Source organism: Aquarana catesbeiana, linkage group LG03, assembly GCF_042186555.1.
Source record: "Aquarana catesbeiana isolate 2022-GZ linkage group LG03, ASM4218655v1, whole genome shotgun sequence".
In the NCBI taxonomy this organism is placed as follows: domain Eukaryota; kingdom Metazoa; phylum Chordata; class Amphibia; order Anura; family Ranidae; genus Aquarana; species Aquarana catesbeiana.
The window spans coordinates 646,896,687-646,922,365 of record NC_133326.1 but is presented as its reverse complement, the minus strand read 5'-3'; positions in this window follow the sequence as shown (position 1 = coordinate 646,922,365).

Genomic DNA, 25,679 nt, shown 5'->3' with positions numbered 1-25,679 from the left:
GTGTACAATAAAACACACAGTTTGATTTAAGCTGACTCAAGCAGAAATATTTCCAAAATTCGTCTCACGAGAAAACATCGTTATTGAAGGCTTTTTATACAATATTAAGCCATTTATTTCAGCCCCACAAGATATAAGGCCGCCTGCACGGCGGCCCTGTGTAGTGTGTTCCGGCGTGCTTAGATAGAGAGAGAGAGACAGTGTCATTTCATTTGAGTTAGCTAGATTAGGCAGGACAGTCAGTGAGTTAGCTGCACTTATAGTATATTGTGTATATATATGCATCCCAGGTGTTGCATATATATATATATATATATATATATATATATATATATATATATATATATATACACTGTAACTAGTTTAGCTAGATCCGTTCCTGTTATCTTCCTACTGACAGGCAGGCTTGTCTTGTTACAGTATTTACAGCTACCTGAAGAAAATTGCTGGTGTTCTTTTGATCCTATTAGTACCACAGTCAGGCAGCTAGACTATTTACAGTTAGTGTAGTGCGTCCTCCTCACAGTGTTCAGTTAAAGCTACAAGTTAGTTTAGTGTGACCTCTGCACAGCGTTCAGCTAAAACTACAAGTTAGTGTAGTGCACAGTGTTCAGCTAAAGCTACAAGTTAGGGTAGTGCGTCCTCCTCACAGTGTTAAGCTAAAGCTACAAGTTAGTTTAGTGTGACCTCTGCACAGTGTTCAGCTAAAGCTACAAGTTAGGGTAGTGCGTCCTCCTCACAGTGTTCAGCTAAAACTACAAGTTAGTGTAGTGAGACCTCTGCACAGTGTTCAGCTAAAGCTACAAGTTAATGTAGTGCGTGCTGCTCACAGTGTTCAGCTAAAACTACAAGTTAGTGTAGTGAGACCTCTGCAGAGTGTTCAGCTAAAGCTAAAAGTTAGTGTAGTGCGTCCTGCTCACAGTGTTCAGCTAAAACTACAAGATAGTGTAGTGCGACCTCTGCACAGTGTTCAGCTAAACCTACAAGTTAGTGTAGTGAGACCTCTGGACAGTGTTCAGCTAAAGCTACAAGTTAGTGTAGTGCGTCCTGCTCACAGTGCTCAGCTAAAACTACAAGTTAGTGTAGTGCGACCTCTGCACAGTGTTCAGCTAAAGCTACAAGTTAGTGTAGTGAGACCTCTGCACAATATTCAGCTAAAGCTACAAGTTAGGGTAGTGTGTCCTGCTCCCAGTGTTCAGCTAAAACTACAAGTTAGTGTAGTGCGACCTCTGCACAGTGTTCAGCTAAAGCTACAGGTTAGTGTAGTGAGACCTCTGCAGTGTTCAGCTAAAGCTACAAGTTAGTGTAGTGAGACCTCTGCACAGTGTTCAGCTAAAGCTACAAGTTAGTGTAGTGCATCCTGCTCACAGTGTTCAGCTAAAACTACAAGTTAGTGTAGTGCGACCTCTGCACAGTGTTCAGCTAAAGCTACAAGTTAGTGTAGTGAGACCTCTGCACAGTGTTCAGCTAAAGCTACAAGTTAGTGTAGTGCGTCCTCCTCACAGTGTTCAGCTAAACCTACAAGTTATTTTTTTGCGAGCTCTGCACAGTGTTCAGCTTAAGCTACCTGTAGAAGGTTGGTGGTGTTTTCCTGATCCTATCACTACCGCAGGCAGCTAAATAAGCTACAAGTTAGTTTTTTGCGAGCTCTGCACAGTGTTCAGCTAAAGCTACCTGTAGAAGGTTGGTGGTGTTCTCATACTACAGGCAGGCAGTTGATTTTGCTAGCTGCAGTATCAGTACATATATATATCCCAGCTTAGTGCAGCTACAGGCCATTAGTATGTCTGGAAGGCCAACAAGGAGAGGCAAACAGTCACAAGCCAATAAAAGAGGGCAAGCAGGCTCTGTGTCTAGAGGCAACAGTACTGGTCGTGGAGACGGTGCATCCTCATCAGCACGTGGCCGTGGGACACGCTGGGCCTTTTTTTCGGCAGCTGGCCATGTTGAGCCGCAACATGCGGAAGACTTGGTCGAGTGGATGACCAAGCCGTCCTCATCCTCCTCATCCTCTCTCACCCATGCTCAGGGTACTTTGTCTGGCAAAACAGCGGCCTCTTCCCTTGGCTCAATGTCATCAGTGACTCCTTCCCTAGCCCCACCATGTCCTCCTGAGGAGTCCCTCGAACTGTATGACCACAGTGTTGGGTACATGCTCCAGGAGGATGCCCAGCGTTTGGAAGGCTCTGATGATGATACTGAGCTAGATGAAGGCAGTAACGTGAGCACAGACAGAGGGGGTGCCCAAGAAGGACAGCAATCTGGCAGTCATCCTCTCCCTGCTGCAGCATACTGCCAGGTTTGCTCCAGTGATGAGGAGAGAGGGGATGATGAGGTCACTGACTCAACGTGGGTGCCTGATAGGAGAGAGGAGGAGGCGGCACATCACCAACGAGGCAGGATGCCCTCCAGGGGCCAGCCTAAGGGCAGCACACTGACTGCATCAAATCCCAAAGCTCCGCATGTGCAGGGCGATGCAGTCTCTGCACGTTATTCAAAAAGTTCTTTGGTGTGGGCCTTTTTTGAGACGAGTGCATCAGATCGCACCGCTGCTATTTGCAACATATGTCTCAAGCATATCTCGCGTGGCCAAAACATCTCCCGCTTGGGCACCACATGCTTGACCAGACATATGTTGATCTGCCATGCAGTTCATTGGCAAGCATATTTAAAAGACCCACACCAAAGAACAAAGAGGACCTCTCCTTGCTCCTCATCAGCTGAGATCTCCAACCCCACTATACCTTCAGTCCTCTCTGAGACCTGCACTGAGAGGAATGAAGGTGTAGAATTAGGTGTGTCACAGCCAAGTACTTGTGGGCAATCTGCTTTCAGTACACCAACGTCAGATTGTACCAGGCAAATTTCCCTGCCCCAGCTGCTGCATCGCCGAAAGAAGTTCGCTCCCAGCCATCCACATGCCCAGCGGTTGAATGCTAGCTTGGCAAAATTGCTAGCACTTCAACTGCTGCCTTTTCAGTTGGTAGACTCTGTCCCCTTCCGTGAGTTTGTGGAATGTGCGGTTCCTCAGTGGCAGGTACCCAAACGCGACTTTTTCTCATGGAAGGCAATGTCTTGGCCTCGCTGGACAGGGCGGTCAGCGGTAAGGTGCATATTACCGCTGACTCATGGTCCAGCAGGCATGGCCAGGGACGTTACCTAAGTTTCACCGCGCATTGGGTGACTCTGCTGGCAGCTGGGAAGGATGCAGGACAAGGTGCAGTAGTGTTGGAGGTTGTTCCGCCACCACGCCTCCAAAATGCCACTACTAATGATTGTGAACACCTCTCTCCTCCACCCCCTCCTTTTCTTCGTCCTCCATGGCCTCTTCCTGTGCTTTGTCCTCGGAACCAGTGGTGCTCTGTAGCCGTTCAAGGGGCTACGCAAGTATGCAGGCCAAAAGATGCCATGCGGTGCTTGAGCTGGTGTGCTTGGGGGACAGGAACCACACTGGGGCAGAGGTTCTGTCAGCTCTGCAGGGGCAGGTTCAGAGGTGGTTGATGCCACACCAACTTAAGGCACGAATGGTGGTTTGCGACAATGGCACCAACCTCCTCTCTGCCCTCTGACAGGGACAAATGACCCATGTGCCCTGTTTGGTTCACGTCCTTAACTTGGTGGTGCAGCGGTTCTTGGGCAGGTACCCGGGCTTACAGGATGTCCTGAGGCAGGCCAGGAAAGTCTTTGTGCATTTCCGCCGGTCATATAATGCCAGTGCTCGGCTGGCAGACCTCCAAAAGGAGTTTAACCTGCCCAAGAACTCCTAATCTGTGACATGCCCACCAGGTGGAACTCAACGTTGGCCATGCTGCAACGGCTGCACACGCAGCAGAGGGCCATCAATGAGTACCTGTGCGACTATGTCACCAGGACAGGGTCAGGGGAGCTTGTTTTTTTCCCCACGCCAGTGGGCCATGATCAGGGGCTTCCTTAGCTCTCAAGGCCCCCCTTTATCCAGACAGTGTTCCTGCGTGCCCACCAATCACACAGGAAGAGGACGAGGATGAGGAGGAGGATTGTGTCAGTATAGAGGTGGAGCCTGGCACTCAGCATCAGCAGCAGTCTTTAAGGGATCAGTCTCAAGAAACACATGGACTTGTACGTGGCTGGGAGGAGGTAGCTGCGGACCATGTCATCCTTAGTGACCCAGAGGACTCCGGACCGAATGCCTCAGCAAACCTACGCTGCATGGCCTCCCTGATCCTGCAAAGCCTGCATAAGGATCCTCATATTAGTGGTATCAAGGAGAAGGACCAATACTGGCTGGCAACCCTCCTTGATCCACATTACAAGGGTAGGGTTGCAGACCTTATCTTGCCATCGCAGAGGGAGCAGAGGATGAAACATCTTCGGGAGGCCTTGCAGAAAGGTCTGTGCAATGCGTTCCCAGAGACTGGGAGGTAACAAACTCCCGTTTCTGGACAACGTGTTGCTGAGGCTTCGGTCAGTCAAAGAAGGAGCGGTGGAGAAGGTGGCCGTCTGACTGATGCGTTCAGACATTTATTTGGTCCGCAGCCCCAAGGTATGATCGGTTCCAGCAACCATTGCCAGCGTCTGTTTTACATGGTGCAGGAATACCTAGGGGCAAGATCAGACTTGGACACCTTTCCCACCGAAAATCCTCTGGGTTATGGGTCTTGAGGATGGATCACTGGCCAGAGCTTGCACAGTATGCAATTGAGCTACTGGCCTGTCCTGCGTCCTTTCTGAATGCACATTCAGTGCTGCTGGAGGCTTTGTAACCGATCACAGGGTGCGTCTGTGCACCGACTCGGTCGATGGACTGACCTTCATAAAAATGAATCAGTCTTGGATCACCACCTGATACCAAGCATCTGATGCTGATGTAACTGAATATTTTTTTTTTAAATCTCAGATCCCTTCAAAGACTACCTATGCTGATGCTGAGTGACTATCCTGAGTAATTATCCTCTTCCTCCTCAATGATCACGCTGATAGCTTGTAAGAACATTTTTGGTTCTGGGCGCCACCACCAGTGCCTAAGGCCCAATTTTTCAGCCCCTGTTTAACAAGGGCGTGTAATTACAATTTTTGATGCAATACTTTGCAGCAGGGCTCGCTCCTGTGTTCCAACTAGAGTATCTGTGAGGGGTTGCAGTGTTGTGGCACCAGCACCAGTGCTTAAGGCCCAATTTTTCAGCCCCTGTTTAACAGGGGCATGTAATTACAAATCTTGATCTAATATTTCACAGCAGGGCCCTGTGAGGGCTTACAGTGTTGTGGCCACAACAAAACCTAAGGCCCAAATTTCTGCTGAGTATATAGGGCAGGCCCCTACTTTCAAACATCCAACTTACAAACGACTCCTACTTGCAAACGGAAGGAGACAACAGGAAGTGAGATGAAATCTACCCCTAGGAAGGGAAATTCTCTCCTGTAAGAGTTAATATGGGAAAACCGTTTTTCCTTTCCACTGATGCTTTATCACCAATCCTTGTTTCACAAAAAACCCCAAATTTTCAAAAAACATTTGTCATTGGGACAAAAATGAGGTGAAATCTTCTGAAGAGGAGCACAGACAGCAAAACAAATGTCACAGGGGTGATAACCCTTCCCTATGTTTTCCAAAAAACTTAAAATAGATTTTTTGGCTGGAGCTAAACACGTTAAAAATGTACCAGTTCAAAATTACAGATTCTACTTAACAACAAACCTAGAGTCCCTGTCTTGTTTGCACCGCCTGTATACTGCTGTTCAGAGTATATAGGGCCTGTTGGCCCCACGCCTTTCCTTTTTATAATTTAGGTGCGGGGTTCCCCTTAATATCCATACAAGACCCAAAGGGCCTGGTAATGGACTGGGGGATACCCATACTGTTTGTCTCACTGATTTTCATCCATGTTGTCAGGACCCGACATTACATTAAAGCCCCAAGCAGTTTTAAATGACTTTTTTTACTTTAAAAATAACATTTTGTACAGGGACTGTTCTAAGCAAGGGAAACACGCGCCACTTTACAGGCTTTTTTTTTACTTTAGGCATCATTAAAATCACTGCTCCCGAAAAAACGGCCCTTTTTAAAAGTTTTTTTTTGCATTGATACATGTCCCCTGGGGCAGGACCCGGGTCCCCAAACCCTTTTAAGGACAATACCATGCAAATTAGCCTTTAAAATGAGCACTTTTGATTTCGAACGTTCGAGTCCCATAGACGTCAATGGGGTTCTAACGTTCGTGCAAATTTTCGGTCCGTTCGCAGGTTCTGGTGCAAACTGAACCGGGGGGTGTTCGGCTCATCCCTAATGACAGCCTACTTACAGACTTATGCTTCCAAGGCCAGTATTAAGAAATAGTGGAGGTCTTTAACATGTTTCCTTCACTGTAGAAAGATTATCTATGTCTGCTGGGCAGGAAGTGGGCGTAATATACTACAGTTTGATGCCAATTTAAAGCAACAGTAAGATCAGTAAATATATACCTTATGATGATCAGAACACTGTCTATCCAACAGAATTTGAGACCCCCTAGATCTCTATTGTGGAACAATCTGAAATGGTTGGACAGGCCATAATGCTTATAGCCCTTTTTAATTCTATTAACATGCTCCCTAAGCCTTACCCCTAATTTTCTTGCGGTCCTGCCCACATATTGTAGACCACAAGGACAAGACAAGAGGTAAGTAACATGTGTGGTTCCACAAGTGATACATTTTTTGATTTCAAAAGACCTACCCTCAGAAAAAGAGCTGAAGTGGGTAGTTTTCCTTTTCCTATGTTTGGAGGTTTCACACATCACATATTTACCACAGCTGGTAAAACCAGTTTGATCTAAAAAGGTAAATAACTTCTTGGGAGGATTAATGACATTATGTGCCAGTTTAAGCCTAAGTGTTAGTGGTTTCTTATAAATAAACCTGGGCTGTGCAGGTGAGACATTTTTAAGCTCTCTGACTTCCAGTAACAGAGGCCAGTGTTCCCTAATTATTTTTTAATTAAAAAGTTTTATGCAAATAGTAGTTCACCAGCGGATCAATCTAGTGAGGAGTATCAGCATACTTTCTTAAAAAACAATTCTATTTTCAATCCCAAAATCGCCAATAACCACTTTGTGGGAGTATAAAAAGAGAACCCAAATCGGGTAAAAGCTGCGCTCAGATTGAAAAGTGAAAGTGAATGAGATAAGCTGCCAGCACCCTATAAAGTCCAGTATCTAACTCTCAAAAGTATAATAAACAGCAAAGTGCAGCGCTAATATAATGTATGAAAAATAAAAAAATGAATCTCAGCAAGTGACATGAAAATAATCAGTGAGCAAACATATAACAATTCAATCAATGATAAACAAAAACTTAAATCACAAGTGCATGTGAAAAAATATAAAAAGAAGTCCAAAAGTTCTTGATATATCCACAAATAAATAAAGAACACCCATCCAGGAAGAGATGTGACAAAGGTGCCTATAAATGATCCACCAAAACGTATGTGAGTAGAATCTGCTTACCGAACGGCGATGACTGCTATTACGGCAGTCTCGCCCAGCATAGGGATTATGGTTTCCCAAAACCAGGGGTACAATTCAGGATCAGTGGTTCTAACAATCCATCAAAACCGGAAATACAAAAGAGAACACTTCCATAGCGCAATATTGTATGATAAAAAGGATTTAATAGTAAAAAGAAGGAATCACACTTACAATATTGCAGGAGATATGCAGCATGTAAAATATCAAGCAGAGCGGTGGCGTCTCCGTGTACCACGATTCACTTCCTGGCCAATCCCCAGACGACGTCCTATCGTGATGAAACACGTAGGGAGGAGCCTGCGATGGTGACGTCATCACGTTCTCGGATGGGCTTTGAACACAGGAAGTGAATCGTGGTACGCGGAGACGCCGCCGCTCTGCTTGATATTTTACATGCTGCATATCTCCTGCAATATTGTAAGTGTGATTCCTTCTTTTTACTATTAAATCCTTTTTATCATACAATATTGCGCTATGGAAGTGTTCTCTTTTGTATTTCCGGTTTTGATGGATTGTTAGAACCACTGATCCTGAATTGTACCCCTGGTTTTGGGAGACCATAATCCCTATGCTGGGCGAGACTGCCGTAATAGCAGTCATCGCCGTTCGGTAAGCAGATTCTACTCACACACGTTTTGGTGGATCATTTATAGGCACCTTTGTCACATCTCTTCCTGGATGGGTGTTCTTTATTTATTTGTGGATATATCAAGAACTTTTGGACTTCTTTTTATATTTTTTCACACGCACTTGTGATTTAAGTTTTTGTTCATCATTGATTGAATTGTTATATGTTTGCTCACTGATTATTTTCATGTCACTTGCTGAGATTCATTTTTTTATTTTTTCATACATTATATTAGCGCTGCACTTTGCTGTTTATTACACTTTGTGGGAGTATTCAAGTCTTTGGTTGAGCAAGATTTGGACAAATTGAACATTCGTCCGAGTAGACAAAAAAAGATTTAGAAAGAGGTTTAGAGCTATTAGAAAAGAAAAAGGGCATAGTTATCAGATCAGCTGACAAAGGGGGGGGGGGTCTCGTTATTCTAAATAAAGCTGACTATTTGGAAGAGTTGGATAGATTCGTTGGAGATAGTGAGACATATGAAAATGAGTGGGGAATCCTACTAATAAATTTAGAGCCAAATTGAAGAGGCTAATTAAAGGAGCACAGGATGGTATTTTAAAAAAGAAAGAAGCAAGATATCTTATTTCAGATGCACCTAAAGTTCCGGTCATTTACCAGTTACCCAAAATGCATAAGAATCCACTTAGACCCCCAGGAAGATCGCAGGAATCGTTCTGTAGTTTTCTGGAGAAGATGGGGAACAACTCCTATGGTATCTCTTTCTCAGAAACCTATAGTCACCATATGGTAAATTTTCTAGATCTCACTAAATATATCTCACTATATATAAAGAAAATGGAAAACTATTTACTAATGCCTCGTACACATGATCGTACTTTCCGACTCCAAATCCGTGGATTTTTGTTCAAAGGGTGTTGGCTCCAACTTGTCTTGCATACACACGGTCACACAAATATTGGCCAACAATTACGAACGTAGTGACGTACAACACGTATGACGGCTGATAAAAAGGAAGTTCAATAGCCAGTGCGCCACCCTTTGGGCTTCTTCTGCTAATCTCGTGTTTATCTCGTGTTAGTAGAAGTCTGGTGAGAGACGATTCACGCTTTTCAGCCTTGTGCTTTTCAGTTAGTTTCTGCTTTTCAGTTTATGCTTGTCGGTTTGTATCTGTTCTTCAGTGTGTGCTTATCAGTTCATTCCTGTCTTTCAGTGCGTTCTATTTATAGTTCGCTTCTGATTTTCAGTGTGTTCTTGTCCACTCGTTTCTGATTTTCAGCTCATTCTTGTCAGGTCCTTTCTGATTTTCAGTGCGTTCTGTCAGTTTGTTCTGAGCAGCCGTTCGTTTATTAGCCATGTTGCGGTTATGTACTCATCGTAGAGTTCGTGCTGTTGTTGGGCTTGGTGTTGGAGTTATTGCTTTGAACCAAGTCCAGTCCATGAACAGGGAGAGGAGGAGTTCTTGGACCAAGAATTGGTTGCTTATACGTGACCAATTATGTCATATGCCTTTGTTGCGGGATCTCCAGGAGAATAATCCTGATGATTTCAGGAATTAACTCCGGATGACGGACCCCTTCTTTCACCGTCTCTTGGCTTTGCTGACCCCTTATATTATGAAGGAGGACATCTGCATGCGGCAAGCCATCACTCCTGAGTAAAGGCTAGTCACCACCTTGCGGTACTTGGTGACGGGGAGAAGTCTCCAGAACCTGAAGTTCACGACTGGGATCTCCCCCCAGGCTTTGGGAATCATTATTCCAGAGACCTGTTCTGCCATTGTTCAGGTCCTGCAGAAGGACTATAGTAAGGTAAGTTTTATCCTTTAACATCACATTCTATGTATTTAATGTTTGCTACTGTATTGTATTTATTTCATCATTCCATAAATACCATGATTGTAATATGCTGTGAATGTCCTCTTTGTCCTCATGCATGCTGTATGTTTTTACTGCTCCTTTTTTGTCCATGCATATTTGCCTTCCCTAACCTCCCTAGCATGCTATCCTGGGCCCATATACCTAGCCTAGTCACTTAACAATATATTTTGTCAACTCCATTGTAGTGCTTACCCTAAACACCCCCCAAAATGTGTCCAAATATTTTATTGTTGTCCTTAAATTCAGGCAGAGTGCAAGAGGCTTTTTTTGGGGGGGCCCCAAACTCATTTGGAACCCTCCCTCCCCCCCAACCGCTAAGTCAACCGATACCAATACTCTATCTGCTGACCTTGCCAAACCCATACACACTATACCTACCTCTGTTGTGTTCATATTTATGAATGAATTCACCAAAGCACGTAGTGCAAGTGCCTGCCTGAATACTTTCAAATGGTACTGTTTAAAGTTTTGTTCTTCTATTATCTCGATAGGTAATTGCAGAATGTCGCACCTGCCCAGTGGGCTGCTAATAGTGTAAGTAAGGTGGGGTTGTCCAAAGTAACACACATTATTTATGCATTCAGCTCTTAATGAAGTGGAGAGTGTTACCTGTCCAAAACATCCCCCCCACCCTCAAATTTTTACAATGGACCATCAGAGGGGGTGAGGAATCTGATAAGTGGACCTTATACTTTTGTCTTTAAATATTCATTTTAATAAATGTTATAATTATGTTGGCCAAGAATGTTTGTGTCTAATCTGCTTGCAATGTTATGTGCAAATGTAGTAATTATTTTTTCTTATTTGACTCCACAGTTTCCTTCCAACCCACAAGAATGGCAGACTGTGGCCCCCCAATTCCACCAGCAGTGGGACTTTCCCAATTGCAGTGGTGCGATAGATGGGAAGCACGTCCGGATCGTCCCACCACCCAACTCGAGGTCATACTAAGGGGTACAGTAGTATTGTGATGTTGGCAGTGGCGAGTTCTTATATCTGGACATAGGGAAGAATGGCCATATGTCTGCTGGAGGAGTGATCTCCAGAATGGCACCTTGGGGTTGCCACCTCCAGCGGATAACGTGGCGGGCCTCCAGTTTGTTTTTGTGGTGGATGAGAATGCCTTTGCGCTGGGGGGGACCATCTGATTAGGCCATTCCCCATGAGGGCCTTGACCCCGGGCAGAGGGTTTTTAATTATCGGCTGGCCCATGCCAGAAGTGTGGTCGAGAATGCCTTTGACATAATGACCAGCCGGTTCTAGCTTTTCCAAATGGCCATCAACATGGCCGAATACAAACTCAATCACATCATCTTGAGCTGCTGCATTCTTCATAATTTCCTACGGAAAAATGCAGCCAACTATCTGGCCTCAGATGCGACTAAGGGCGACTTTTCACCAGCACAAACAATGACGGTGCTTGAAAGTGGCCATCCTGGCTTGCCCCCCCCAAAGCGCCCATAAAGTACGGCTGTCACGTACCTGGTGGTTGAGCCCAGTATGCAGGGAGTGGCTTCTCGTATTCCTCTGGCTCGAGAATCCCTAATAGAGCAGACAGGAGCTCAGGAGTGCAAAGGGGCACAAGTGCCTGACAGGTTAGCTGATGTAGGGGTTAGTCCGGACCTCCGATGCACTGCAAGGAGACTGGTAGCAGGCTGCAGCAGCAGCCGGGCAGGATCAGACTGGAAGCTGGAGACAGCAGGCAGCAGGGAGGTGTTCTGTAGTCCAGGAGGATCAGAATGGTAGCTGCAGACAGCAGGGAGGTGTTCTGTAGTTCAGGACACAAGCAGGTGCAGGCAGGCCGGGTTATACACTAGCGGGCAGATCAGGTACAGGAGCAGAAGCCAAAGAGAAGTCGTGGTGCAAGCTGGGTTGGTAACAAGCGGACAGCAAACGGACCAAAGGAGAGGCATAAGAGACGTCAGGACAAGCTGGGATCGGAGACTGGCAGCAAGCAGGGATGGTCAAGAACAAGCCGGGTAACAGGAATCAGGTAAGTAATATAAACAAGCAGCAAGGGTCTCAGGAAACACTGTAGATCGGACAGCAAGGTGTCAGTCTCCTTTAAATAGCGCTTCTTGGTGCCAAGCGCTGTCACAAAGTGTGCGCACGTGCCCCATGCGCGTACGCGCGCTGTCATTTGAGCTATTGTGCATGCACGTGCCCTGGACAGCTCTTTTAATGGGAACCCTGCGCACAGGTATTCTTCTGCCATTCTGATTGCTGGAACATCTTTCTTGACATTCCCCCTCTCCAGGGGGCAGCCTCTGGATGCCCAATTGAGCCACCTTACTTGGGTGGGACTTTTTAAAGGCAAGGATCAGCCTTTTAGCATGGATATTGGACTCTGGCTCCCAAGAGTTCTCCTCTGGGCCATACCATTTCCACTTCACCAGGTACTGGACCTGGTTACGTCTCTTCCTGCAATCCAGGATGGATTTCACCTCAAATTCAACCTCCTCATTGATGAGTACTGGTTCAGGAGGACCGGTATTTCAGTCGGTGAAGGGGTTAGGAACTGTGGGGTTAAGTAGGGCTAGATGGAAAACTGGGTGAATTCGAAATGATTCCGGTAGCTTTAATTCGTAGGCCACATTGTTTATTTTCTTTTTCACTGGGAAGGGACCCACAAATTTAGGGCACAATTTTTTAGAAGGATGTTTCAAATTCAAGGTGGATAACCAAACTTGATCTCCGGGTTCTAAGTTAAGCTCCCCCCTCCTTTTTTGTCGAACACCTCCTTGTTATATTCCTGGGTGCTTCTCATTGTCTCCTGAAGTAGTTTTTTGTTTGTGTCAAAGAAATTCAGAGTCTCTTGGGCGGCTGGTACTGAGCATTCCAGGATGTTGTTGGACAGAAACAAGGGATGAAAACCGTAATTCGCAAAAAATGGAGGTTGCTTTGTGGCAGAGTGAACAGAGTTATTATATGCAAATTCAGCAAGAGGTAGGAGGTGTGCCCAATCATCCTGGGAAAATGAGAAAAAACAAGGCAAATATTGCTCCAGCGTTTCATTTCTTCTTTCTGTCTGGCCATTAGTCTGAGGATGATAGGCAGAGGAAAAAGAAAGTTCGATCTTTAGGGTTCCACATAGTGCCTTCCAGAACTTGGAAGTAAACTGTACCCCTCGGTCCGAAATAATATTTTTTGCAGGGATACCGTGGAGCCTCACAAACTCCTTGATGAAGATTCTTGTAGTTTCAGCAGCAGAGGGTGTACCCTTCATTGGCAGGAAGTGAGCCATCTTGGAAAGTCTATCCACCACCACAAAGATGATAGTGTAGTTTTCTGAAGGTGGCAGCTCAACAATAAAATCCATGGAGATCATCCTCTATGGCCCCTCTGGGACAGGTAGTGGCTTCAACAGACCCCATGCCTTAGACTTGCTGCCTTTGTTCTGGATACAGATGGTACATGATTCCACATAATTCCTGCAGTCCCTCAATAACTGTGGCCACCAAAACATGCGCTGGAGAAGTTCGGAAGTTTTGTGCACACCAAAGTGGCCGGCCAACTTATGGTCATTGCAGGAATTAAGAACAGCAACTCCCACCTCCTGAGGTACAAAAATTTTGTCCCTGTACCACAATAGATCATCTCTTGTTTGTAGAGTGACATCTGGCAGGGAGGAAGCCCCTATGGAGGCCTGTTTGATTTGGGATAGCAAGTCCCCTAGGAGCATGAGAAAGTTTCCTGAGGTTAGGATGGTGTCTGGAAGTGAGGGGGCTTCGGACTCACTGAACATCTGAGAAAAAGCATCAGGCTTCGTATTTTTCGACCAGGGCCTGTAGGTGACGTGGAACGAGAATCTGGTAAAAAAATAGTGCCCACCTGGCCTGACGTGGTCTCAACCTCTTGGCAGCTTTCAAGTGCTCCACATTCTTGTGGTCTGTATAGACAAGAATTGGATGTGCCGCTCCCTCCAAAAGGTATTGCCACTCTTCAAGTGCAGCCTTGAGTGCTAATAGCTCTCAGCTTCAGATAGTTTGCGGGAGAAGAATGCAACTGGGTGCAAAAAAGCTTTAGGTCCCTGTCTCTGGGAGAGTACTTCTCCGACTGCTAGTTCCGCAGCGTCCACCTCCAAAATGTATGGTAGTGCTGGGTCAGGATGCTTTAGAACTGATGCAGAAGTAAACAGATCCCAGTCTTTGAAACAGTTCAGGTACCAAAGGAAGGGGTACCATTTTTTATCGTGATTTTGTTGAGTTCCCGATAATCTACGCAAGGGCATAGAGAGCGTTTTTTTCCACAAAGAAAATTCCTTCTCCTGCTGGGGAGGTGGAAGGTTGAATAAACCCCTTTTTCAGGTTGTCATCTATGTAAGTCTTTAGGGTCCCTAACTCCAGTTCCGTTAAAGGAAAGATTCTCCAAAAAGGAATCTCAGCTCCGGGGAGGAGTTTGATTGGGCAATCGTATGATCAGGGATGGCTTGACGGGTTTCAGCATCTGATTCTAAGCATAGCAAGGAAGATGGAACATCAGCAGTCTCCAGTAAGCAGTGTTGGTGACAATAAGGAGAGAGGAAGCTGAACTTCCCTGTGATCCAATCAATTTGTGGATTGTGGGCCCTGAGCCAAGGCATGACTAATATGATGGGAAACAGTGGGAAGTCGATGGCATCTAGGCACAGTAGTTCTTGATGATTACTGGCAATGGAGGTGTGTAGTGGTACAGTTTCTTGTGTGACTGGCCCTGACTTAAGGGCTGAACCATCAGCCAAATGTACAGAAAGTGCTTTTGCTCTAGGCCGCAGGGGAACGTGATATCTGGTGGCAAAGGATAAGTCCATAAAACCACTGCAGGCTCCAGAATCAATTATAGCGGTGGCCTGAGTATTCCCTCCTGGAAGCTGTAAGAAAATGGAAACAGCCAGATGAGAAGTACTATTAAGCAAGGCAGGTGTAAGAGCAAGAGAGATGGAGAAGCACTTATGGAGCTTTGCAGGGCAAGTCCTCACATAGTGTCCAGGTTCTCCACAATAGAGGCAAAGATTACTGGCCCACCAGCGTTGATGTTCTTCTGCTGTAAGTGAAGGGCGAAGCAACCTAACTGCAGTTCGGAGGTATCAGAGGTGGAAGTTACTGGAGCTGAGGAGGCAGAGTGAGGAAAACGAATTATGTGTGGAAGAATCCAAACTGGATGAGAGGGGCCGGAAGATCGCTCAGACCTTCGTTCCCTTAGACGTCTGTCTATTTGAATACGTAGGTTAATGAGGGCATCTAAAGTCTCTGGGATGCCCACTCGGGCCAGTGCATCTTTTAATGGTTCAGAAAGGCCCATACAAAACTGGTAACGCAGGGCGGCATCATTCCAGTTTGTGTTGGAACTCCAATGCCTGAACTCAGATACGTAGTCTTCCGCTGGTCTACGGCCTTGCTGCAGGGTATGCAGGGCTGCTTCCGCGGTGGCAGTCAGTTGCAGGTCCTCAAAAAGCAGAGACATGGCTTGAAAGAAGGTGCTCAAGCTGTTGAGAGAGGTATCCTTCTGCTCCAGAAGATGGCAGGCCCTTGACTGAGGTTCCCCCAACAACAGGGAGATGACAAAGCCCACTTTGGTGGATTCAAGAGAAAAGGTCCTTGGCTGCAGGGCAAAGAAAAGTCCACAAGCATTACGTAATCCTCTAAATTTACTATGATTCCCAGAGAATCTTTCAGGTGTGAGAACCTTGGTTTCAGGTGGCAACATCACCACTGAGGGTGCAGCAGAAGTTCCTAATGAGGAGGGCGCAGAGGCAGACAGGATCTGAACGCATTCCTCCAGCTAGTTATAACCCTCTTGCAGGTCTTTAACAGCCTGGGTAAGTCCAGCAAGATGACGGCAGAGTTCGACCATTGGAGAAGCTCCCTGCGTGGGCTCAGACATGGCTGTCCGGTACTGTCACGTATCTGGTGGTTGAGCCCAGTATGCAGGGAGCGGCTTCTCGTATTCCTCTGGCTCGAGAACCCCTGATAGAGCAGACAGGGGCTCAGGAGTGCAAAGGGGCACAAGTGCCTGACAGGTTAGCTGATGTAGGGGCTAGTCCAGACCTCCGATGCACTGCAAGGAGACTGGAAGCAGGCTGGAGCAGCGGCCTGGCAGGAAGCAGGATCAGACTGGAAGCTGGAGACAGCAAGTAGCAGGGAGGAGTTCTGTAGTTCAGGAGAATCAGACTGATAGCCGAAGACAGCAGGGAGGTGTTCTGTAGTTCAGGAGGATCAGACTGGTAGCTGAAGACAGCAGACAGCAGGGAGGGGTTCTGTAGTTCAGGACACAAGCAGGTGCAGGCAGGCTGGGTCATACACTGGTGGGCTGATCAGGTACAGGAGCAGAAGCTAAAGAGAAGACAGCAAGGCAGCAAGGTGTCAGTCACCTTTAAATAGCGCTTCTTGGCACCAAGTGCTGTCCCCCCATGCGCGTATGCGTGGCATCATATGCGCTATTGTGCATGCGCGTGCGCCGGACGGCTCTTTTAATGGGAACCCTGCGCACAGGTATTCTTCTGCCATTCTGATTGCTGGAACGTCTTTCTTGACAACAGCAAAACTATGTAGAGTATTTCATGGGTAGGGGGCAATTGATTTACCAGAAAATCTGGAAGCTGTTTAAAATAAAACATTTTTGAAAAACTAAACTCATATTTCATTTGATTTACTGCTTGTGTTTCTTATCTGTCTCCTAGGTTCTCCACATTGTTTGTGACTTCAGTTGTCTTACTGGTCAGGGTTAGGATGTGTGTGCATACCCAGGACTATGTTTGTAACTGCAGTCCTTACTTTTATTTTGTCTCCTATAAATAAATGATTTATATTTTTTATAATATTGCATTTGTCTTGCCTTGTATGATGTACCTATAAAGTCCCATTCTCTCATCTTTCTTTAAACCAATATCTTGGTGTATAACATGTATGTTTGACAGTATATAGCCTTTTTTGTGGCATGTTTAAAACCAGAACATACACATCCCCAACTCAGGAACTTACAAAGTTCAACTTTGCTAAAGTGAAGGCCATATGAGACATTAGTATGTCAAAACTGTGTTGCTTTTGCCTTCATCAGATCGGGTGATCTCACCCCTGTAAAACCCAAATTTTGAAGATGCACACAAATTGGGACTCAAAATTTGCATTTCCCTCATGATCCCATGCCTAAAATGTGTGTATTTTCCCTACATCTATTTTGCTAAAGCCACAAAATACACAGTGGGGCTAATTTACTAAGAACAGTGCGTTGCGCTGGTTCATACCTTATTTGGTGCACCCGATAAATCATTAAACCCCAAAAATTTATATTTTCAGATCTTGATCTTTAAAGGTGACCATGCACTGCTATCTTAAAAAAAAATAGAAAAATTAGACGAATTAGATTAGGCAAGAGCCTGTTTGATTTCCAAAAATTTGAATGAATTGTTCGAATGAAAAGTGCATATTCCTATTACCTATTTTGCACAAATATCGAGTTGTACAGAGATTGGACAATCAGATTGCATAGTGCATGACCATCTCAAGTGCCAAATTTGGAATGTAGATGTGCCATGACACAAGAACCTACATCTATAGTTACATATTCATGCAGCACAGTGGTGTAGTGTTTAGCACTTTCACCTAGCAGCAAAAAGGGTTGCTGGTTCAAATCCCGCCCATGATACCATCTGTCTGGAGTTTGCATGTTCTCCCTGTGTCTGCGTGGGTTTCCTCCAGGTACTCTGGTTTCTTCCCACAATCTAAAAACATGCTGTAAATCGGATCCTGTCTAAATTGGCCTTAACATGTATGAATGTGTGTTAGGCACCCACACCATGTTAAAAAAATATTTTTTTTCTTAATGTGCACATAAGGATCATCTCCACCTCAGAGAACTTAGCAGCAGTACAAGCAACTTCCTGTAGAGGCGTGATGTCATTCTGGCCACCGCTTTCCGAGAACCACATATGCGCATACCTGTGCGCACACAGCAGTTGCGCATCTCACATACACAGCGGTTGTGCATCTAGATGCATTTGGCGCATGTAGCTGCAGAAACCCACTTTTTATGGAAATTAATAGTAAAGCAAATGCAGATGTCCAGGACTGGACTAATAAATGTTTCTAGTGAAAGGCAACTGGTGTTTTCTATTAAACAAGGTCTAAATGGGCCATTGACATGCATCGCAGTTGTACTTAGGAATGAGTTTTTGTAAAGTTAAACTAAACAAAATCCTCTTATTTTTGTTTGGGGATAGAGTGCAGAGGCATTACAGGCAGTCCCCGAGTTACGAACACCCGAGTTACGAACGACTCCTACTTACGAATGGTCTCAAATGTCGGCCACTTGATCTCCACACTGGTCCTGGATACCTTTCGAGCACCTCCGGACACATCCCACACTGTCGTACTACGCCCCAGATAACATAACAAGCACCCGGAACATCCCACATCCATGCACAGGCGGCAGTTACACCTACATACACCTACAAATGCAGCGTTCCAACCGGAAGTTACACTTACAAATGCAGTGTTGCGACTTACGAACAACTTCGACTTACAAACAAACCTATAGTCCCTATTGTGTTTGTAACTCTGGGACTGCCTGTAGAAGTCTTGTCAGTTTTTGGGGATGTCTGCACCCCTGAGGACATGCTGGACGCAGGACAGGCCAGTAGCTCAATTGCATACTGTGCAAGCTCTGGCCAGTGATCCATCCTCAAGACCCAGTAACGAGAGGATTTTCGGTGAGAAAAGTGTCCAAGTCAGATCTTGCCCCTAGGTATTCCTGCACCATGTAAAACAGATGCTGACGATGGTTGCTGGAACCGATCATACCTTGGGGCTGCGGACTAAAAAATTGTCTGAACGCATTGGTCAGACGGCCACCTTCTCCACCGCTCCTTTGACTGACCGAAGCCTCAGCAACACGTTGTCCAGAAACAGAAGTTTGTAACCTCCCAGTCTCTGGGAACGCGTTGCACAGACCTTTCTGCAAGGCCTCCCGAATATGTTTCATCCTCTGCTCCCTCTGCGATGGCAAGATAAGGTCCGCAACCTTACCCTTGTAATGTGGATCAAGGAGGGTTGCCAGCCAGTATTGGTCCTTCTCCTTGATACCACGAATACGAGGATCCTTACGCAGGCTTTGCAGGATCAGGGAGGCCATGCAGCGTAGGTTTGCTGAGGCATTCGGTCCGGAGTCCTTTGGGTCACTAAGGACGACATGGTCCTCAGCCATCTCCTCCCAGCCACGTACAAGTCCATGTGTTTCTTGGGACTGATCCCTTAAAGATTGCTGCTGATGCTGAGTGCCAGGCTCCACCTCCATACTGACACAATCCTCCTCCTCCTCCTCGTCCTCTTCCTGTGTGATCGGCGGGCACGCAGGAACACTGTCTGGATAAAGGGGGCCTTGAGAGCTAAGGAAGTCCTCCTCTTCCTGCCTCTGTTCTGCCTCAAGTGCCCTGTCCATTATTCCACGCAGCGTGTGCTCCAACAGGTGGACAAGGGGGACAGTGTCACTGATGCATGCACTGTCACTGCTCACCATCCTTGTGGCCTCCTCAAATGGTGACAGGACAGTGCATGCATCCCTGATCATGGCCCACTGGCGTGGGGAAAAAAAAACAAGCTCCCCTGACCCTGTCCTGGTGCCATAGTCGCACAGGTACTCATTGATGGCCCTCTGCTGCGTGTGCAGCCGCTGCAGCATGGCCAACGTTGAGTTCCACCTGGTGGGCATGTCACAGATTAGGCGGTTCTTGGGCACTGGCATTATATGACCGTCGAAAATGCACACAGACTTTCCTGGCCTGCCTCAGGACATCCTGTAAGCCCGGGTACCTGCCCAAGAACTGCTGCACCACCAAGTTAAGGATGTGAGCCAAACAGGTCACATGGGTCAGTTGTCCCTGTCGGAGGGCAGAGAGGAGGTTGGTGCCATTGTCGCAAACCACCATTCCTGCCTTAAGTTGGTGTGGCGTCAACCACCTCTGAACCTGCCCCTGCAGAGCTGACAGAACCTCTGCCCCAGTGTGGCTCCTGTCCCCCAAGCACACCAGCTCAAGCACCGCATGGCATCTTTTGGCCTGCATACTTGTGTAGCCCCTTGAACGGCTACGGAGCACCGCTGGTTCCGAGGACAAAGCACAGGAAGAGGCCATGGAGGAAGAAGAAGAGGAGGGGGTGGAGGAGAGAGGTGTGTCACAATCATTAGTAGTGGCATTTTGGAGGCGTGGTGGCGGAACAACCTCCAACACTACTGCACCTTGTCCTGCATCCTTCCCAGCTTCCAGCAGAGTCATCCAATGCGCGGTGAAACTTAGGTAACGTCCCTGTCCATGCCTGCTGGACCATGAGTCAGCGGTAATATGCACCTTACTGCTGACCGCCCTGTCCAGCGAGGCATGGACATTGCCTTCCACATGCCGGTAGAGAGCCGGAATCGCCTTCCGTGAGAAAAAGTGGCGTTTGGGTACATGCCACTGAGGAACCGCACATTCCACAAACTCACGGAAGGGGGCAGAGTCTACCAACTGAAAAGGCAGCAGTTGAAGTGCTAGCAATTTTGCCAAGCTAGCATTCAACCGCTGGGCATGTGGATGGCTGGGAGCGAACTTCTTTCAGCGGTGCAGCAGCTGGGGCAGGGAAATTTGCCTGGTACAATCTGACGTCGGTGTACAGAAAGCAGATTGCCCACAAGTACTTGGCTGTGACACACCTAATTTTACACCTTCATTCCTCTCAGTGCAGGTCTCAGAGAGGACTGAAGGTATAGTGGGGTTGGAGATCTCAGCTAATGAGGAGCAAGGAGAGGTCCTTGTTGTTCTTTGGTGTGGGTCTTTTAGGTACGCTTGCCAACGAACTGCATGGCAGGTCAACATATGTCTGGTCAAGCATGTGGTGCCCAAGCGGGAGATGTTTTGGCCACGCGAGATATGCTTGAGACATATGTTGCAAATAGGAGCGGTGCGATCTGATGCACTCGTCTCGAAAAAGGCCCACACCAAAGAACTTTTGGAATAACGCGCAGAGACAGCAGCGCCCTGCACATGCGTAGCTTTGGGGTGTGATGCAGTCAGTGTGCTGCCCTTAGGCTGGCCCCTGGAGGGCATCCTGCCTCATTGGTGATGTGCCTCCTCCTCCTCCTCCTCTCTCCTATCAGACACCCACGTTGAGTCAGCGACCTCATCATCCCCTCCCTCCTCATCACTGGAGCAAACCTGGCAGTATGTTGCAGCAGGGGGAGCATGACTGCCAGATTGCTGTCCTTCTTGGGCACCCCCTCTGTCCGTGCTCACGTTACTGCCTTCATCTAGCTCAGTATCATCATCAGAGCCTTCTAAACGCTGGGCATCCTCCTGGAGCATGTACCCAACACTGTGGTCAAACAGTTCGAGGGACTCCTCAGGAGGACATGGTGGGGCTAGGGAAGGGGTCACTGATGCCATTGAGCCGAGGGAAGAGGCTGCGTTGGCAGCTGCTTTGCCAGACAAAGTACCCTGAGCATGGGTGAGAGAGGATGAGGGCGGCTTGGTCAACAGGGCCAGCTGCCAAAAAAAGGCCAAGCGTGTCCCACGGTCACGTGCTGATGAGGATGCACCGTCTCCACGACCAGCACTGTTGCCTCTAGACACAGAGCCTGCTTGCCCTCTTTTATTGGATTGTGACTGTCTGCCTCTCCTTGTTGGCCTTCCAGACATACTAATGGATTGTAGCTTCACTAAGCTGGGATATATATATATATATATATATATATATATATATATATATACTGATACTGCAGCTAGCAAAATCAACTACCTGCCTGTAGTATGAGAACACCACCAACCATCTACAGGTAGCTTTAGCTGAACACTGTGCAGAGCTCGCAAAAAAATAACTTGTAGCTTATTTAGCTGCCTGCGGTAGTGATAGGATCAGGAAAACACCACCAACCTTCTACAGGTAGCTTTTGCTGAATACTGTGCAGAGCTCGCACTACACTAACTTGTAGTTTTAGGTGAACACTGTGCAGAGCTTGCAAAAACTAACTTGTAGCTTATTTAGCTGCCTGCGGTAGTGATAGGATCAGGAAAACACCACCAACCTTCTACAGGTAGCTTTAGCTGAACACTGTGCAGAGCTCACAAAAAACTAACTTGTAGTTTTAGCTGAACACTGTTTAGAGGACGCACTACACTAACTTGTAGCTTTAGCTGAACACTGTTCAGAGGATGCACTACACTAACTTGTAGCTTTAGCTGAACACTGTGCAGAGGTCGCACTACACTAACTTGTAGTTTTAGCTGAACACTGTGAGGAGGACGCACTACTCTAACTTGTAGCTTTAGCTGAACACTGTGCAGAGGTCACACTACACTAACTTGTAGCTTTAGCTGAACACTGTGCAGAGCTCGCAAAAAACTAACTTGTAGCTTATTTAGCTGCCTGCGGTAGTGATAGGATCAGGAAAACACCACCAACCTTCTACAGGTAGCTTTAGCTGAACACTGTGCAGAGCTCGCAAAAAAATAACTTGCAGCTTATTTAGCTGCCTGCGGTAGTGATAGGATCAGGAAAACACCACCAACCTTCTACAGGTAGCTTTGGGTGAACACTGTGCAGAGCTCGCAAAAAACTAATTTGTAGCTTATTTAGCTGCCTGTGGTAGTGATAGGATCAGGAAAACACCACCAACCTTCTAGAGGTAGCTTTAGCTGAAGACTGTGCAGAGCTCGCAAAAAAATAACTTGTAGCTTATTTAGCTGCCTGCGGTAGTGATAGGATCAGGAAAACACCACCATCCTTCTACAGGTAGCTTTAGCTGAACACTGTGCAGAGCTCACAAAAAACTAACTTGTAGTTTTAGCTGAACACTGTGAGGAGGATGCACTACACTAACTTGTAGCTTTAGCTGAACACTGTGAGGAGGACGCACTACGCTAACTTGTAGCTTTAGCTGAACACTGTGCAGAGGTCACACTACACTAACTTGTAATTTTAGCTGAACACTGTGAGGAGGACGCACTACACTAACTTGCAGTTTTAGCTGAACACTGTGCAGAGGTCGCACTACACTAACTTGTAGCTTTAGCTGAACACTGTGAGGAGGATGCACTACCCTAACTTGTAGCTTTAGCTGAACACCGTGCAGAGGTCACACTAAACTAACTTGTAGCTTTAGCTGAACACTGTGAGGAGGACGCACTACACTAACTTGTAGTTTTAGCTGAACACTGTGCAGAGGTCACACTAAACTAACTTGTAGCTTTAACTGAACACTGTGAGGAGGACTCAGTACACTAACTGTAAATAGTCTAGCTTAGTGACTGTGGTACTAATAGGATCAAAAGAACACCAGCAATTTTCTTCAGGTAGCTGTAAATACTGTAACAAGACAGGCCTGCCTGTCAGTAGGAAGATAACAGGAACGGATCTAGCTAAACTGAATACAGTATATATATATATATATATATATATATATATATATATATATATATACACACACACAACACCTGGGATGCATATATATACACAATACACTGTAAGTGCAGCTAACTCACTGACTGTCCTGCCTAATCTATCTAACTCAAATGAAATGGCGCTGTCTCTCTCTCTCTCTAAGCACGCCGGAACACACTACACAGGGCCGCCGTGCAGGCGGCCTTATATAGTGTGGGGCGTGTTCTAAACCCCCTGAGCCATAATTGGCCAAAGCCACCCTGGCTTTGGCCAATTACAGCTCTCTCTACTGATGGCGCTGTGATTGGCCAAGCATGCGGGTCATAGTGCATGCTTGGCCAATCATCAGCCAGCAATGCACTGCAATGCCACAGTGAATTATGGGCGGTGACGCGCCACACGAATTTGGTGCGAACGGCCCATATCGTTCGTAATTCGGCGAACGATCGAACAGATGATGTTCGAGTTGAACATGGGTTCGACTCGAACGTGAAGCTCATCCCTACACAATACTCTCTGTTTATCTTTTTCCAGTTTCCCTAAGCCATACATCATCATTTTCCACTTACTCACCTTCACTCATGTTATTTCTTTCACCAGATCTTGACTCTTATTGATCACATCTTTCGCTACACCACACCCCCAGAACACATGCTCACTGTCTTCTACACCCCCACAATTCATTCTTGAACAAATATCAGACACACGCAAATCCTCCTTTTCATAGAAAGCCAGGTAGCTAGACATTCATGCAAACTCATCCATACTATATGTCTCTGCACTTTTGTCACCCCATATATACTCATTTTCTTCCATACTTCCCCAGCCACTGACGCATTAACTCCCCTAAGGTAACCACATACTCCTTCTCTATCAACCACTTTCTCACCTTCACTTTATCCCTCTCCCCTTCTCCTAAATCTGCTAACTTAAACTCTACCCTAAACTTTTCCAATACCCAGTAGTCACGTGCCACCCTGTAAGCCACCGGTATCCTTGAATCCCTTCCCAACCACCCCCCATCTCCTAAACAACCACCCACCTGAAAAAGCTATCATCCTAGCACACACTCCACCATTCCTCAAAACTTTCACCACACAAAACCAATAATGCATTAAACAAAAACACTCTCACATTTGGAAAACTCAAAACACCATTACATTCACATCTACACACATATTCTCTCTTGACTCTTTCCATTTTCGACCCCCATAAAAAGGTAAGAAATAACTTATTAATTTTCCTCAATCTTATCTCCCCAGGAGGGAAGATATTACTTGCATACAAAATTAAAGGTAAGATTACTGCCTTGACTACTAAAACTTTCCCATAAATCGACAATTTTCTTAGACACCAAAACCTCAACTTCTTGGCTATCTTTTCTCCCACTTCATTCCAGCACACTTCCCCTTTCATTCCATAGTCAAACACAATACCCCAAATCCTCACTCTATCCTCAACCTTCCCAATCTGATCATCCACACATTCCACTTGTCTTCCATACACACCCAAACTACACTTATTCCAAATAACACTCATTCACGCACATATACAAAAAATAGACACGTCCCTCCTCCCCACAGTTCCGGCAGTGCATCTCCACATTTCATTCATCTCTGGTATGCCCAAACTTATGACATCTTCTGCAGTATGTCGGTTGACCAGGGTAGTAGAGAAACCCTCTATTTCCTGCTATTGAAAAATTAGCTGGTGGATGCCGCACTCCACCAATCCCTTCAGAATCCACCTTCAGCTTGACAAAAAAACTTTAATTTGCCATTAAAGATCCCCAGACGATTAGTCAGCCTGAAGCCTCCCTTTACTGCAGAGCAGTATCTCTTCAAAAAGGCCACTACCAAGGCAATGTCCGTGAAGGGGTTAAACAGGCGAACAACCAATGGTTTCTCCTCCATAGCATACAAGGGTTCCACTATGAAAGGCCTTATAGTCTCATGGTTAGCTTTCTCCAATTCCTTATACTTCTCAATAACTAAAAATTACTATGCACAAAAGAAACATCATAGTACCTTGGTGCTGCATGGTCCTGGATACAAAAGATGTGACGTGGTTCCACTCCAACTGATTTCTCCAGCAAACCCTGAACAAGGAACTCCAAACTCACTTTATGCAAATGACCAGGCATAACCTGAAACCGTGGGGTGTTCCGAATCCCCTTTCGCTCCATTGAGCTCAGCAAAGAAATTCAGACCATCACACAATCTTGGCTCTTTTCAGGGCAAGGTAAAGAATGCTATCTGCAAGCTTTATATAACATAGATTTGTGTGCTAATGAGGCAATTGAAAACACATGCACAGTCCATGAAACACACAAAATGCAAGTTCA